The 17,526-nt window shown below is 47.6% G+C and overlaps 1 protein-coding gene across 4 annotated transcripts in view; it reads left to right on the top strand.

The window, feature by feature from the left end:
• Positions 1–9,226: 9,226 nt before the first annotated feature.
• Positions 9,227–17,526, top strand: part of LOC141162313 (uncharacterized) — a 71,633-nt gene continuing 63,333 nt past the window's right edge. For 2 of the 4 annotated variants that reach the window (XM_073648293.1, XM_073648291.1), the window contains exon 1: positions 9,227–9,349. The gene's annotated coding sequence lies outside the window, so the exon portion shown is untranslated. Of the gene's footprint in view, positions 9,368–17,526 lie in introns of all 4 variants that reach the window. The other 2 variants (XM_073648292.1, XM_073648294.1) reach the window with 2 other exon arrangements.

Genomic DNA, 17,526 nt, shown 5'->3' with positions numbered 1-17,526 from the left:
ATATATACCTGACAGGAGCCCATACATTCTCCTGCCTCCAATAATATATACATGACAGGAGTTCATACATTCTGCTGCCTCCAATAATATATACCTGACAGGAGTCCATACATTCTGCTGCCTCCAATAATATAAACCTGACAGGAGTCCATACATTCTCCTGTCTCCAATAATATATACATGACAGGAGTCCATACATTCTGCTGCCTCCAATAATATATACCTGACAGGAGTCCATACATTCTCCTGCCTCCAATAATATATACCTGACAGGAGTCAATACATTCTCCTGCCTCCAATAATATATACCTGACAGGAGTCCATACATTCTCCTGCCTCCAATAATATATACCTGATAGGAGCCCATACATTCTCCTGCCTCCGATAATATATACCTGACAGGAGTCCATACATTCTCCTGCCTCCAATAATATATACATGACAGGAGTCCATACATTCTGCTGCCTCCAATAATATATACCTGACAGGAGTCCATACAGTCTGCTGCCTCCAATAATATATACATGACAGGAGTCCATACATTCTGCTGCCTCCAATAATATATACCTGACAGGAGTCCATACATTCTGCTGCCTCCAATAATATAAACCTGACAGGAGTCCATACATTCTCCTGCCTCCAATAATATATACCTGACAGGAGTCCATACATTCTCCTGCCTCCAATAATATATACCTGACAGGAGTCCATACATTCTCCTGCCTCCAATAATATATACCTGACAGGAGTCCATACATTCTCCTGCCTCCAATAATATATACCTGATAGGAGCCCATACATTCTCCTGCCTCCAAAAATATATACCTGACAGGAGTCCATACATTCTGCTGCCTCCAATAATATATACCTGACAGGAGCCCATACATTCTCCTGCCTCCAATAATATATACCTGACAGGAGTCCATACATTCTGCTGCCTCCAATAATATATACCTGACAGGAGTCCATACATTCTCCTGCCTCCAATAATATATACCTGACAGGAGTCCATACATTCTGCTGCCTCCAGTAATATATACCTGACAGGAGTCCATACATTCTCCTGCCTCCAACAATATATACCTGATAGGAGCCCATACATTCTCCTGCCTCCAATAATATATACCTGACAGGAGTCCATACATTCTGCTGCCTCCAATAATATATACCTGACAGGAGTCCATACATTCTCCTGCCTCCAATAATATATACCTGACAGGAGCCCATACATTCTCCTGCCTCCAATAATATATACCTGACAGGAGCCCATACATTCTGCTGCCTCCAATAATATATACCTAATAGGAGTCCATACATTCTCCTACCTCCAATAATATATACCTGACAGGAGCCCATAGATTCTGCTGCCTCCAATAATATATACCTGACAGGAGCCCATACATTCTGCTGCCTCCAATAATATATACCTGACAGGAGCCCATACATTCTGCTGCCTCCAATAATATATACCTGACAGGAGCCCATACATTCTCCTGCCTCCAATAATATATACCTGACAGGAGCCCATACATTCTCCTTCCTCCAATAATATATACCTGACAGGAGCCCATAGATTCTCCTGCCTCCAATAATATATACCTGACAGGAGTCCATACATTCTCCTGCCTCCAATAATATATACCTGACAGGAGTCCATACATTCTCCTGCCTCCAATAATATATACCTGACAGGAGTCCATACATTCTCCTGCCTCCAATAATATATACCTCACAGGAGACCATACATTCTGCTGCCTCCAATAATATATACCTGACAGGAGCCCATACATTCTCCTACCTCCAATAATATAAACCTGACAGGAGTCCATACATTCTCCTGCCTCCAATAATATATACCTGACAGGAGCCCATAGATTCTGCTGCCTCCAATAATATATACCTGACAGGAGCCCATACATTCTGCTGCCTCCAATAATATATACCTGACAGGAGCCCATACATTCTGCTGCCTCCAATAATATATACCTGACAGGAGCCCATACATTCTGCTGCCTCCAATAATATATACCTGACAGGAGCCCATACATTCCGCTGCCTCTAATAATATATACCTGACAGGAGCCCATAGATTCTGCTGCCTTCAATAATATATACCTGACAGGAGCCCATACATTCTCCTGCCTCCAATAATATATACCTGACATGAGCCCATACATTCTCCTGCCTCCAATAATATATACCTGACAGGAGACAATAGATTCTGCTGCCTTCAATAATATATACCTGACAGGAGCCCAAACATTCTGCTGCCTCCAATAATATATACCTGACAGGAGCCCATACATTCTCCTGCCTCCAATAATATATACCTGACATGAGCCCATACATTCTGCTGCCTCCAATAATATATACCTGACAGGAGCCTATAGATTCTGTGGCCTCCAATAATATATACCTGACAGGAGCCCATAGATTCTGCTGCCTTCAATAATATATACCTGACAGGAGCCCATACATTCTGCTGCCTCCAATAATATATACCTGACAGGAGCCCATACATTCTGCTGCCTCCAATAATATATACCTGACAGGAGCCCATACATTCTGCTGCCTCCAATAATATATACCTGAGAGGAGCCCATACATTCTCCTGCCTCCAATAATATATACCTGACAGGAGCCCATACATTCTGCTGCCTCCAATAATATATACCTGACAGGAGCCCATACATTCTGCTGCCTCCAATAATATATACCTGACAGGAGCCCATACATTCTGCTGCCTCCAATAATATATACCTGACAGGAGCCTATAGATTCTGTGGCCTCCAATAATATATACCTGACAGGAGCCCATAGATTCTGCTACCTCCAATAATATATACCTGACAGGAGTCCATACATTCTGCTGCCTCCAATAATATATACCTGACAGGAGTCCATACATTCTCCTGCCTCCAATAATATATACCTGATAGGAGCCCATACATTCTCCTGCCTCCAATAATATATACCTGACAGGAGTCCATACATTCTGCTGCCTCCAATAATATATACCTGACAGGAGTCCATACATTCTCCTGCCTCCAATAATATATACCTGACAGGAGCCCATACATTCTCCTGCCTCCAATAATATATACCTGACAGGAGCCCATACATTCTGCTGCCTCCAATAATATATACCTAATAGGAGTCCATACATTCTCCTACCTCCAATAATATATACCTGACAGGAGCCCATAGATTCTTCTGCCTCCAATAATATATACCTGACAGGAGCCCATACATTCTGCTGCCTCCAATAATATATACCTGACAGGAGCCCATACATTCTGCTGCCTCCAATAATATATACCTGACAGGAGCCCATACATTCTCCTGCCTCCAATAATATATACCTGACAGAAGTCCATACATTCTGCTGCCTCCAATAATATATACCTGACAGGAGTCCATACATTCGGCTGCCTCCAATAATATATACCTGACAGGAGCCCATACATTCTCCTGCCTCCAATAATATATACATGACAGGAGTTCATACATTCTGCTGCCTCCAATAATATATACCTGACAGGAGTCCATACATTCTGCTGCCTCCAATAATATAAACCTGACAGGAGTCCATACATTCTCCTGTCTCCAATAATATATACATGACAGGAGTCCATACATTCTGCTGCCTCCAATAATATATACCTGACAGGAGTCCATACATTCTCCTGCCTCCAATAATATATACCTGACAGGAGTCAATACATTCTCCTGCCTCCAATAATATATACCTGACAGGAGTCCATACATTCTCCTGCCTCCAATAATATATACCTGATAGGAGCCCATACATTCTCCTGCCTCCGATAATATATACCTGACAGGAGTCCATACATTCTCCTGCCTCCAATAATATATACATGACAGGAGTCCATACATTCTGCTGCCTCCAATAATATATACCTGACAGGAGTCCATACAGTCTGCTGCCTCCAATAATATATACATGACAGGAGTCCATACATTCTGCTGCCTCCAATAATATATACCTGACAGGAGTCCATACATTCTGCTGCCTCCAATAATATAAACCTGACAGGAGTCCATACATTCTCCTGCCTCCAATAATATATACCTGACAGGAGTCCATACATTCTCCTGCCTCCAATAATATATACCTGACAGGAGTCCATACATTCTCCTGCCTCCAATAATATATACCTGACAGGAGTCCATACATTCTCCTGCCTCCAATAATATATACCTGATAGGAGCCCATACATTCTCCTGCCTCCAATAATATATACCTGACAGGAGTCCATACATTCTGCTGCCTCCAATAATATATACCTGACAGGAGCCCATACATTCTCCTGCCTCCAATAATATATACCTGACAGGAGTCCATACATTCTGCTGCCTCCAATAATATATACCTGACAGGAGTCCATACATTCTCCTGCCTCCAATAATATATACCTGACAGGAGTCCATACATTCTGCTGCCTCCAGTAATATATACCTGACAGGAGTCCATACATTCTCCTGCCTCCAACAATATATACCTGATAGGAGCCCATACATTCTCCTGCCTCCAATAATATATACCTGACAGGAGTCCATACATTCTGCTGCCTCCAATAATATATACCTGACAGGAGTCCATACATTCTCCTGCCTCCAATAATATATACCTGACAGGAGCCCATACATTCTCCTGCCTCCAATAATATATACCTGACAGGAGCCCATACATTCTGCTGCCTCCAATAATATATACCTAATAGGAGTCCATACATTCTCCTACCTCCAATAATATATACCTGACAGGAGCCCATAGATTCTGCTGCCTCCAATAATATATACCTGACAGGAGCCCATACATTCTGCTGCCTCCAATAATATATACCTGACAGGAGCCCATACATTCTGCTGCCTCCAATAATATATACCTGACAGGAGCCCATACATTCTCCTGCCTCCAATAATATATACCTGACAGGAGCCCATACATTCTCCTTCCTCCAATAATATATACCTGACAGGAGCCCATAGATTCTCCTGCCTCCAATAATATATACCTGACAGGAGTCCATACATTCTCCTGCCTCCAATAATATATACCTGACAGGAGTCCATACATTCTCCTGCCTCCAATAATATATACCTGACAGGAGTCCATACATTCTCCTGCCTCCAATAATATATACCTCACAGGAGACCATACATTCTGCTGCCTCCAATAATATATACCTGACAGGAGCCCATACATTCTCCTACCTCCAATAATATAAACCTGACAGGAGTCCATACATTCTCCTGCCTCCAATAATATATACCTGACAGGAGCCCATAGATTCTGCTGCCTCCAATAATATATACCTGACAGGAGCCCATACATTCTGCTGCCTCCAATAATATATACCTGACAGGAGCCCATACATTCTGCTGCCTCCAATAATATATACCTGACAGGAGCCCATACATTCTGCTGCCTCCAATAATATATACCTGACAGGAGCCCATACATTCCGCTGCCTCTAATAATATATACCTGACAGGAGCCCATAGATTCTGCTGCCTTCAATAATATATACCTGACAGGAGCCCATACATTCTCCTGCCTCCAATAATATATACCTGACATGAGCCCATACATTCTCCTGCCTCCAATAATATATACCTGACAGGAGACAATAGATTCTGCTGCCTTCAATAATATATACCTGACAGGAGCCCATACATTCTGCTGCCTCCAATAATATATACCTGACAGGAGCCCATACATTCTCCTGCCTCCAATAATATATACCTGACATGAGCCCATACATTCTGCTGCCTCCAATAATATATACCTGACAGGAGCCTATAGATTCTGTGGCCTCCAATAATATATACCTGACAGGAGCCCATAGATTCTGCTGCCTTCAATAATATATACCTGACAGGAGCCCATACATTCTGCTGCCTCCAATAATATATACCTGACAGGAGCCCATACATTCTGCTGCCTCCAATAATATATACCTGACAGGAGCCCATACATTCTGCTGCCTCCAATAATATATACCTGAGAGGAGCCCATACATTCTCCTGCCTCCAATAATATATACCTGACAGGAGCCCATACATTCTGCTGCCTCCAATAATATATACCTGACAGGAGCCCATACATTCTGCTGCCTCCAATAATATATACCTGACAGGAGCCCATACATTCTGCTGCCTCCAATAATATATACCTGACAGGAGCCTATAGATTCTGTGGCCTCCAATAATATATACCTGACAGGAGCCCATAGATTCTGCTACCTCCAATAATATATACCTGACAGGAGCCCATACATTCTGCTGCCTCCAATAATATATACCTGAGAGGAGCCCATACATTCTCCTGCCTCCAATAATATATACATGACAGGAGCCCATACATTCTGCTGCCTCCAATAATATATACCTGACAGGAGCCCATAGATTCTGCTGCCTTCAATAATATATACCTGACAGGAGCCCATACATTCTGCTGCCTTCAATAATATATACCTGAGAGGAGCCCATACATTCTCCTGCCTCCAATAATATATACCTGACAGGAGCCCATACATTCTGCTGCCTCCAATAATATATACCTGACAGGAGCCCATACATTCTGCTGCCTCCAATAATATATACCTGACAGGAGCCCATACATTCTGCTGCCTCCAATAGTATATACCTGACAGGAGCCCATACATTCTGCTGCCTCCAATAATATATACCTGACAGGAGCTCATACATTCTCCTGTCTCCAATAATATATACCTGACAGGAGCCCATAGATTCTGCTGCCTCCAATAATATATACCTGACAGGAGCCCATACATTCTGCTGCCTCCTGTAATATATACCTGACAGGAGCCCATACATTCTGCTGCCTCCAATAATATATACCTGACAGGAGCCCATAGATTCTGCTACCTCCAATAATATATACCTGACAGGAGTCCATACATTCTCCTGCCTCCAATAATATATACCTGACAGGAGACCATACATTCTGCTGCCTCCAATAATATATACCTGACAGGAGCCTATACATTCTCCTACCTCCAATAATATAAACCTGACAGGAGTCCATACATTCTCCTGCCTCCAATAATATATACCTGACAGGAGCCCATAGATTCTGCTGCCTCCAATAATATATACCTGACAGGAGCCCATACATTCTGCTGCCTCCAATAATATATACCTGACAGGAGCCCATACATTCTGCTGCCTCCAATAATATATACCTGACAGGAGCCCATACATTCTGCTGCCTCCAATAATATATACCTGACAGGAGCCCATACATTCCGCTGCCTCTAATAATATATACCTGACAGGAGCCCATAGATTCTGCTGCCTTCAATAATATATACCTGACAGGAGCCCATACATTCTCCTGCCTCCAATAATATATACCTGACATGAGCCCATACATTCTCCTGCCTCCAATAATATATACCTGACAGGAGACAATAGATTCTGCTGCCTTCAATAATATATACCTGACAGGAGCCCATACATTCTGCTGCCTCCAATAATATATACCTGACAGGAGCCCATACATTCTCCTGCCTCCAATAATATATACCTGACATGAGCCCATACATTCTGCTGCCTCCAATAATATATACCTGACAGGAGCCTATAGATTCTGTGGCCTCCAATAATATATACCTGACAGGAGCCCATAGATTCTGCTGCCTTCAATAATATATACCTGACAGGAGCCCATACATTCTGCTGCCTCCAATAATATATACCTGACAGGAGCCCATACATTCTGCTGCCTCCAATAATATATACCTGACAGGAGCCCATACATTCTGCTGCCTCCAATAATATATACCTGAGAGGAGCCCATACATTCTCCTGCCTCCAATAATATATACCTGACAGGAGCCCATACATTCTGCTGCCTCCAATAATATATACCTGACAGGAGCCCATACATTCTGCTGCCTCCAATAATATATACCTGACAGGAGCCCATACATTCTGCTGCCTCCAATAATATATACCTGACAGGAGCCTATAGATACTGTGGCCTCCAATAATATATACCTGACAGGAGCCCATAGATTCTGCTGCCTACAATAATATATACCTGACAGAAGCCCATACATTCTGCTGCCTCCAATAATATATACCTGAGAGGAGCCCATACATTCTCCTGCCTCCAATAATATATACATGACAGGAGCCCATACATTCTGCTGCCTCCAATAATATATACCTGACAGGAGCCCATAGATTCTGCTGCCTTCAATAATATATACCTGACAGGAGCCCATACATTCTGCTGCCTTCAATAATATATACCTGAGAGGAGCCCATACATTCTCCTGCCTCCAATAATATATACCTGACAGGAGCCCATACATTCTGCTGCCTCCAATAATATATACCTGACAGGAGCCCATACATTCTGCTGCCTCCAATAATATATACCTGACAGGAGCCCATACATTCTGCTGCCTCCAATAATATATACCTGACAGGAGCCCATACATTCTGCTGCCTCCAATAATATATACCTGACAGGAGCTCATACATTCTCCTGTCTCCAATAATATATACCTGACAGGAGCCCATAGATTCTGCTGCCTCCAATAATATATACCTGACAGGAGCCCATACATTCTGCTGCCTCCTGTAATATATACCTGACAGGAGCCCATACATTCTGCTGCCTCCAGTAATATATACCTGACAGGAGCCCATACATTCTGCTGCCTCCAATAATATATACCTGACAGGAGCCCATACATTCTGCTGCCTCCTGTAATATATACCTGACAGGAGCCCATACATTCTCCTGCCTAGAATAATATATACCTGACAGGAGTCCATACATTCTCCTGCCTCCAATAATATATACCTGACAGGAGCCCATACATTCTGCTGGCTCCAATAATATATACCTGACAGGAGCCCATAGATTCTGCTGCCTCCAATAATATATACCTGACAGGAGCCCATAGATTCTGCTGCCTCCAATAATATATACCTGACAGGAGCCCATACATTCTGCTGCCTCCTGTAATATATACCTGACAGGAGCCCATACATTCTGCTGCCTCCAATAATATATACCTGACAGGAGCCCATACATTCTGCTGCCTCCAATAATATATACCTGACAGGAGCCCATACATTCTGCTATCTTCTAGAATGTATGGGTTCCTTCCAGGTCGTGACTGCAGCCCATACATTCCAGGCTCAACCCAGCTTCAAGGTGGAATAGTGTCCACTGGGGTGAGAAGGCCCCGCCCCTTCCGGTGACGTCACGATAGAATGAAATTACTCCTCCCCCTCAAGAAATCAACTCCAATCTAGAAGCTGCCGCAACAAGAGAGGGAAGGTAAGAGAGAGACAGGAGGTAAGAGAGAGACATATGAGGTGAGAGAGAGAGACAGGAGGTAAGAGAGAGAGAGAGACAGGAGGGAAGAGAGAGAGACAGGAGGTGAGAGAGAGACAGGGGGAAGAGAGAGACAGGAGGTGAGAGCGCGAGATATGAGGTGAGAGAGAGACAGGAGGTGATAGAGAGACAGGAGGTGATAGAGAGACAGGAGGTAAAAGAGAGACAGGAGGTAAGAGAGAGAGAGAGACAGGAGGGAAGAGAGAGAGACAGGAGGTGAGAGAGACAGGAGGGAAGAGAGACAGGAGGTAAGAGAGAGAGATATGAGGTGAGAGAGAGACAGGAGGTGATAGAGAGACAGGAGGTGATAGAGAGACAGGAGGTAAGAGAGAGAGAGAGACAGGAGGGAAGAGAGAGAGAGACAGGAGGGAAGAGAGACAGGAGGTAAGAGAGAGAGATATGAGGTGAGAGAGAGCCAGGAGGTAAGAGAGAGAGAGACAGGAGGGAAGAGAGAGAGACAGGAGGTGAGAGAGAGACAGGAGGTAAGAGAGAGAGACAGGAGGTGATAGAGAGACAGGAGGTGATAGAGAGACAGGAGGTGATAGAGAGACAGGAGGTAAAAGAGAGACAGGAGGTAAGAGAGAGAGACAGGAGGTAAGAGAGAGAGACAGGAGGTGAGAGAGAGACAGGAGGCAAGAGAGACAGGAGGTGAGAGAGAGACAGGAGGGAAGAGAGAGAGACAGGAGGGAAGAGAGAGAGACAGGAGGGAAGCGAGAGAGACAGGAGGGAAGCGAGAGAGAGACAGGAGGGAAGAGAGAGAGACAGGAGGTGAGAGAGAGACAGGAGGGAAGAGAGAGAGAGACAGGAGGTGAGAGAGAGACAGGAGGGAAGAGAGAGAGACAGGAGGTGAGAGAGAGAGACAGGAGATGAGTGATAGAGACAGGAGGTGAGAGAGAGAGACAGGAGGTGAGAGAGAGAGACAGGAGGTAAGAGAGAGAGAGACAGGAGGTAAGAGAGAGAGAGACAGGAGGGAAGAGAGAGAGACAGGAGGGAAGCGAGAGAGACAGGAGGGAAGCGAGAGAGAGACAGGAGGGAAGAGAGAGAGACAGGAGGGAAGTGAGAGAGACAGGAGGGAAGAGAGAGAGAGACAGGAGGTGAGAGAGAGACAGGAGGGAAGAGAGAGAGACAGGAGGTGAGAGAGACATGAGGTGAGAGAGAGAGACAGGAGATGAGTGATAGAGACAGGAGGTGAGATAGAGAGACAGGAGGTGAGAGAGAGAGACAGGAGGTAAGAGAGAGAGAGACAGGAGGTAAGAGAGAGAGAGACAGGAGGTGAGAGAGAGAGAGACAGGAGGTAAGAGAGACAGACAGGAGGTAAGAGAGAGAGAGACAGTAGGTAAGAGAGAGACAGGAGGTAAGAGAGAGAGAGAGACAGGAGGTAAGAGATAGAGAGACAGGAGGTGAGAGAGAGAGACAGGAGGTGAGAGAGAGAGAGACAGGAGGTGAGAGAGAGACAGGAGGGAAGAGAGAGAGACAGGAGGCAAGAGAGACAGGAGGGAAGAGAGAGAGAGACAGGAGGTGAGAGAGAGACAGGAGGGAAGAGAGAGAGACAGGAGGTGAGAGAGACAGGAGGTGAGAGAGAGAGACAGGAGGTGAGAGAGAGAGACAGGAGGTAAGAGAGAGACAGACAGGAGGTGAGATAGAGAGACAGGAGGTAAGAGAGAGACAGGAGGTGAGAGAGAGACAGGAGGTGAGAGAGAGACAGGAGGTGAGATAGAGAGACAGGAGGTGAGAGAGAGACAAGAGGTGAGAGAGAGACAGGAGGTGAGATAGAGAGAGAGAGAAAGAGGAGGTAAGAGAGAGACAGACAGGAGGTAAGAGAGAGACAGAGAGGAGGTAAAAGAGAGACAGGATGCAAGAGAGACGGGCAACGAAAGAGAGTGACATCTACATTATCTGTACTCAGAGAGATATCACTGTTATCTGTGGATTACATTATTTGTTTGGGTCAGAGGATAGGTGGCAAAACATACCTGACCCTACCAACGCCCCTGACAGACCCTATTGCAGAGGTGCGCTTGGCCAGGAAGGAGGGGGGGACAGATTGACAGATGTCTGCCTGGCCGTTTGTCTAGTAAGGCTATGTTCACACTAGGCGTTTTTTCCAGCGGTTTTTTTTTCTGCAGCAAAACCTGATCTGTTGGCAGTAAAGAAGCTACTTCAAAACCGCAGGTTTTGTTAAGTTTTTACTGCTTTTTTCAGGATCCCAAAGTTCAGCTTTGCTTCCACCACAGAAGTATGAACACAGGTCACCAATGCAAGACATACAGTGCCTTGTGAAAGTATTTGGCCCCCTTGAACTTTTCTACCTTTTGCCACATTTCTGGCTTCAAACATAAAGATATAAAATTCTATTTTTTTGGGGGAAGAATCAACAACAAGTGGGACACAATCATGAAGTTGAACGAAATTTATTGGATATTTTAAACTTTTTTAACAAATTAAAAACTGAAAAGTGGGGCGTGCAATATTATTCGGCCCCCTTGAGTTAATACTTTGTAGCGCCACCTTTTGCTGCGATTACAGCTGCAAGTCGCTTGGGGTATGTCTCTTATCAGTTTTGCACATCGACAGGCTGAAATTCTTGCCCATTCTTCCTTGCAAAACAGCTCGAGCTCATTGAGGTTGGATGGAGGGCGTTTGTGAACAGCAGTTTTCAGCTCTTTCCACAGATTCTCGATTGGATTCAGGTCTGGACTTTGACTTGGCCATTCTACCACCTGGATACGTTTATCTTTGAACCATTCCATTGTAGATTTTGCTTTATATTTGGGATCATAGTCTTGTTGGAAGATAAATCGCCGTCCCAGTCTCAGGTCTTTTGCAGACTCCAACAGGTTTTCTTCCAGAATGGTCCTGTATTTGGCTCCGTCCATCTTCCCATCAATTTTAATCATCTTCCCTGACCCTGCTGAAGAAAAGCAGGCCTAAACCATCATGCTGTCACTACCATTTTGACAGTGGGGATGGTGTTTTGAGGGTGATGAGCTGTGTTGCTTTTACGCCAAACATATCTGTAACGGGTCTGGGAGGCGGAACCTCTGGGCTACAATACAAGGGGGCGGTCCTTGTAAGGGAGCGGGTGGCGACCAGGCAGGTAGTCACAGGAGGTGACCAGGACAGTCTCTGGGTGTACGGGCAGGAGGACACGGCAAGTGATCGGGGCAGTCTCTGGATAAAGGGTAGGTACGACCTGTGATGGCTGAACCTCCAGGTAGGCTAGCAAGGCAGATGGAGAATGTGTGCTCCCAGGTGAGCAAGCGAGAGTCTCTGGAATAGCAGGTGGTCACAGCACGTGACGGCGGAGCCTCCAGGTAGGCAAGCAGGCAGGTAACGGAGAAGCGCTCCCAGGTGAGCGGGCAAGAGTCTCAGGAATAGCTGGTGGTCACAGCACGTGACAGCGGAGCCTCCGGGCAGGCAAGCAGGCAGGTAGCGGAGAAGCGCTCCCAGGTGAGCGGGCAAGAGTCTGGAGTAGCTGGTGGTCACAGCACGTGACAGCGGAGCCTCCGGGCTGGCAAGCAGGCAGGTAACGGAGAAGCGCTCCCAGGTGGGCGGGCAAGCTGGTCCATAGACAGACTGACCGGAGTTGTAAGGCAGACCGTCGGACCTCAGGCAAGCAGGCAGGTAGCTGAGGTGCGCTCCCAGGTGAGCGGGCAGGCTGGTCCTTAGACAGACTGACAGGAGTAGTAAGGCAGACCGTCGGACCTCAGACTAGCAGACAGGTAGCAAGTAATCAGGCAGGAATCTGACAGGTAACTGGCAGGTAACTGGCAACGGGACCTGAGGGCTGAAGCACAGGTGAGACACAGGTGCAAACAACATTGCTCGGGCACCTCCATTTTGGAGGAGGTGCCTTATATATGATGAAGTCCTCCGGCCATTGGCCGGGGACTCCTTAGGACGGCGCGCGCGGCCCCTTTAAGAGGAGGGGAGCGCGCGCGCGCCCTAAGCACAGGGGCCGGGAAGGAGCGCGCGCTGAGAGCAGAGCGGGAGAGGGACGCCGGGCACGGGGCAGAGCGGTGAGGGGAGCAGCGTCCCTGCCTAGCAGAGGGCAGGGACGCCGGCACTACAGTACCCCCCCCTTTAGGCCCCCCCTTTTTTAGGCCAGACAGAAATTTAGCTAGGATGAGAGGGGCATGGATGTTCTCCCGGGGCTCCCACGTTCTCTCCTCAGGACCAAACCCCTTCCAATCTACCAGAAAAAAGGTCTTTCCTCTTACCCTTTTGGTGGCAAGAATGTTCTCTACCTCAAACTCGTCCTCAGCAGAAACCGGAGCAGGAGGCGTACCTGTAGACTTGGAAAAAGAGTTAAGTACCACAGGTTTGAGGAGAGATACATGGAAGGAGTTAGGGATCCGTAAGTTGGCCGGGAGTTTCAATTTATAGGCCACCGGGTTGATCTGACTGGTGACCTCCAGAGGTCCGATGAACCGAGGCCCTAACTTGTAAGAGGGTATCTTGAGTCGAACATATTTAGATGAGAGCCAGACCTTATCTCCTGGACGAAATTGAGGAGGATCCAGGCGTTTTTTGTCAGCGTGTCTTTTCATCCGCTCGGACGACTGAAGGAGTGCGGATCGGGTACTCTCCCAAATGGAGGAAAATTTGCTAACGAGAGATTCCGCAGCCGGGTTGTCCACCGAGGTGGAGACAGGAAAAGGAATCCGAGGATGCTGACCAAAGACTACAAAAAACGGGGATTTGGAGGAGGATTCGCTCTCGTGATTATTGTAAGAGAACTCGGCCCATGGTAGGAGATCCACCCAGTCAGAATGGTGGGCATTAACGAAGTGCCGGAGGTAACTGGTCAGGTTCTGATTGATCCGCTCCACTTGACCATTGGACTGTGGGTGGTAAGCGGAAGAGAAGTCCAGGGTGACGTCTAGTAGTTTACAAGTGGCTCTCCAGAAGCGTGAGGTGAACTGTACCCCACGATCCGACACGATGTGGAGGGGCAGGCCATGAAGACGGAAGATGTGACGAATAAAGTCTCTAGCTAGCTCGGGTGCAGACGGGAGGCCTGGCAGGGGAACGAAATGAGCCATCTTGGAGAAGCGGTCAGCGACCACCCAAATGACCGTACAACCGGCAGAGAGTGGGAGGTCAGTTATGAAGTCCATTGCAATATGCTGCCAGGGGGCAGCAGGTACTGGGAGCGGAAGGAGGCGACCGGCTGGCAGATGTCTCGGAATCTTGTTGCGGGCGCAGGACACACAGGCAGAAACAAAGTCTATTACATCCTTGTGCAGGGTAGGCCACCAGTAGTGCCGGGAAATAAGCTGGAGGGTCTTCTTCTGACCAGCGTGGCCAGCCAGTTTAGACGAGTGACCCCAGTGAAGGATCTTCTCCCGATCAGGTACTGATACGAACGTCTTTCCGGGAGGGAGACGATTTAGACTCACGGGAGCCACCTGCATTACTCTGGCGGGATCGATGATGTGTTTCGGATCTTCCTCGAGATCAGATACCAGAAAGGATCGAGACAAGGCGTCCGCCTTGACGTTTTTGTCAGCCGGGCGAAAATGAAGGACAAAATCAAAACGAGCAAAAAACAAGGACCACCGGGCTTGGCGCGGGTTAAGTCTCTGGGCATGCTGGAGGTAAGCCAAGTTCTTGTGGTCAGTGTAAATTATTACCGGGTGAAGAGCCCCCTCAAGCAGGTAACGCCACTCCTCCAATGCCAGTTTGATGGCCAATAACTCTCGATCTCCTATGGAATAATTGCGCTCAGAGGAGGAGAAGAGTTTAGAGAAGAAGCCGCAAGTTACCATCCTCCCGGAAGAAGATTTTTGAGTAAGTACCGCTCCAGCTCCAGAGGAGGAGGCGTCCACTTCCAGGAAGAACTGCTTGTTGCCGTCCGGGCGATGCAGCACCGGGGAGGAAGAGAAGGCCTGTTTTAAGGAAAGAAAGGCTTCTTCTGCTTCGGGCGGCCACTCTTTGGGATTAGTACCCTTACGGGTGAGCGCGGAAATTGGGGCAGTCCGGGAAGAGAAGTGTGGTATGAAGAGGCGGTAGTAGTTGGCGAAGCCCAGGAACCGCTGAATGGCCTTCAACCCCTCCGGTCGGGGCCATTTCTCGATGGCAGACAGTTTCTCTGGATCCATTCGTAGGCCGGTCTGAGAAATAATGTAGCCCAAAAACGGAAGCGAGGTCTGCTCAAAGAGGCACTTCTCGTATTTAGCGAAGAGGTGATTCTGCCTGAGCCTGAGCAGGACCTGACGAACGTCCCTCCGGTGAGTCTGGAGATCCGGAGAGAAGACCAAGATGTCGTCCAGGTACACCACTACGCAGGAGTAGAGAAGGTCCCGGAAGATGTCATTGACCAACTCTTGAAAGACGGCAGGAGCGTTACAGAGACCAAAGGGCATTACCAGGTATTCATAGTGGCCGTCCCGGGTGTTGAATGCCGTCTTCCATTCATCCCCTTGACGGATACGAACCAGGTTGTACGCCCCACGGAGGTCTAGTTTGGTGAAGATTCTAGCCCCCCTTAAACGATCAAATAATTCTGGAATGAGCGGAAGGGGGTACTTATTCTTCACCGTGATCTGGTTTAGGCCTCTATAGTCTATACAGGGACGGAGAGAGCCGTCCTTTTTTTTGACGAAAAAGAAGCCTGCTCCCGCCGGGGAGGTAGATTTCCGGATGAATCCCCTGGCCAGATTCTCCTCAATATATTCGGACATCGACCGGGTCTCAGCAGCGGATAAAGGATAAATACGCCCACGGGGAGGAGTAGTACCGGGTAACAGGTCGATGGGACAGTCATATGGTCTATGAGGGGGTAATGTCTCTGCCTCCTTTTTATTAAAGACATCAGCATAAGACCAATAAGGAATTGGAAGTCCAGGTAGATTAGCTGGGGTAGGAGAGGGACGGACGGGATGGACGGGAACCAGGCAGGTCTTATGACAGTCTTGTCCCCAGCGAAGGACTTCTCCGGTTTGCCAGTCAAGCACGGGTGCATGTTTCTGGAGCCAAGGCAGACCTAGCAAGAGGGCGTGAGAGAGTCCAGGCAGAACATGAAAGGAGATACTTTCAGAATGCAGCATTCCCACCTGCAGAGTAATGGATTCGGTGATGAGTTGGATGGGGCGTGGTAAGAGCCCCCCATCCACGGCAGCCACAGACAAGGGTACAGCCAAAGGTTTGGTGGGGATGCGGTATTTCTCTACCAGGGACTGTGAAATAAGATTCCCGGCTGCTCCAGAGTCAAGTTGGGCTAGTTCGAAATAACGGTTCTCCCCGTAGACGATTGAAACTGACAACAGCAGGGATGGAGAGGATTTATTCTTGTCTAGGTGGACCTCTCTGAGCGAACCTAGACACAGGCGTTTCCCGACCTCTCCGGGCAGGCACGGATCCGGTGCTCCTTACTGCCACAGTAGAAGCAGGTCTCCTCGGCACGGCGTAAGTCCTGACGGGTCTTGACCATCTTGGTCTGGTCGACCTGCATAGGCTCAGGAGGGTGTACCTGGTTAGAGACAGAAGGAGTGACGGGTTTCTGAAAAGTAGGAGCTAGACGTGGTAACCTCCTCTCACGGGTGACCTCTCTGGCACGCTCCTGGAACCGTAGGTCAATCCGGGTGGCAAGAATTATTAAGTCATCGAGAGTGGTAGGAATGTCCCGACCGGCAAGTTCATCTTTAATACGGCCGGACAGACCCTCCCAGAAGACGGAAACCAGAGCGTCGTTATCCCAGGCCAGCTCCGAGGTAAGGGTACGGAACCGTATGGCATATTGGCCCACGGTGAGACTCTCCTGACGGAGGCGTAGCAACGATGATGCAGATGAGGTCTTCCGTCCGGGTTCGTCGAAGACTTTCCGGAAAGCCGTGAGAAAAGCAGGCAAGTTGGACACCAGGGGGTCTCCTCTCTCCCATAGAGGATTTAGCCAGGCCAGGGCCTCCCCGGTGAGATGGGACATGATGAAGGCAATTTTGGCCCGGTCGGAGTTAAACTGGTGGGACAAAAGTTCAAAGTGCAGGGTGCACTGATTTAAGAAGCCCCGAGCCTGGACGGAGTCGCCTCCGAAGCGAGGAGGTGCAGAAAGCCGGGGTCCGGGGTAGGATACCATGGTATTAGTGGGCAGCGGAGCTGCCGGATTACAAGATATGGCA

Source organism: Phyllobates terribilis, unplaced genomic scaffold (genome assembly GCF_046119375.1).
Source record: "Phyllobates terribilis strain yellow unplaced genomic scaffold, ASM4611937v1 Scaffold_9__5_contigs__length_417890890, whole genome shotgun sequence".
Lineage (NCBI taxonomy): Eukaryota > Metazoa > Chordata > Amphibia > Anura > Dendrobatidae > Phyllobates > Phyllobates terribilis.
Note: the sequence above shows the minus strand (reverse complement) of the source record. Positions and strands in the feature narration are given on the sequence as shown.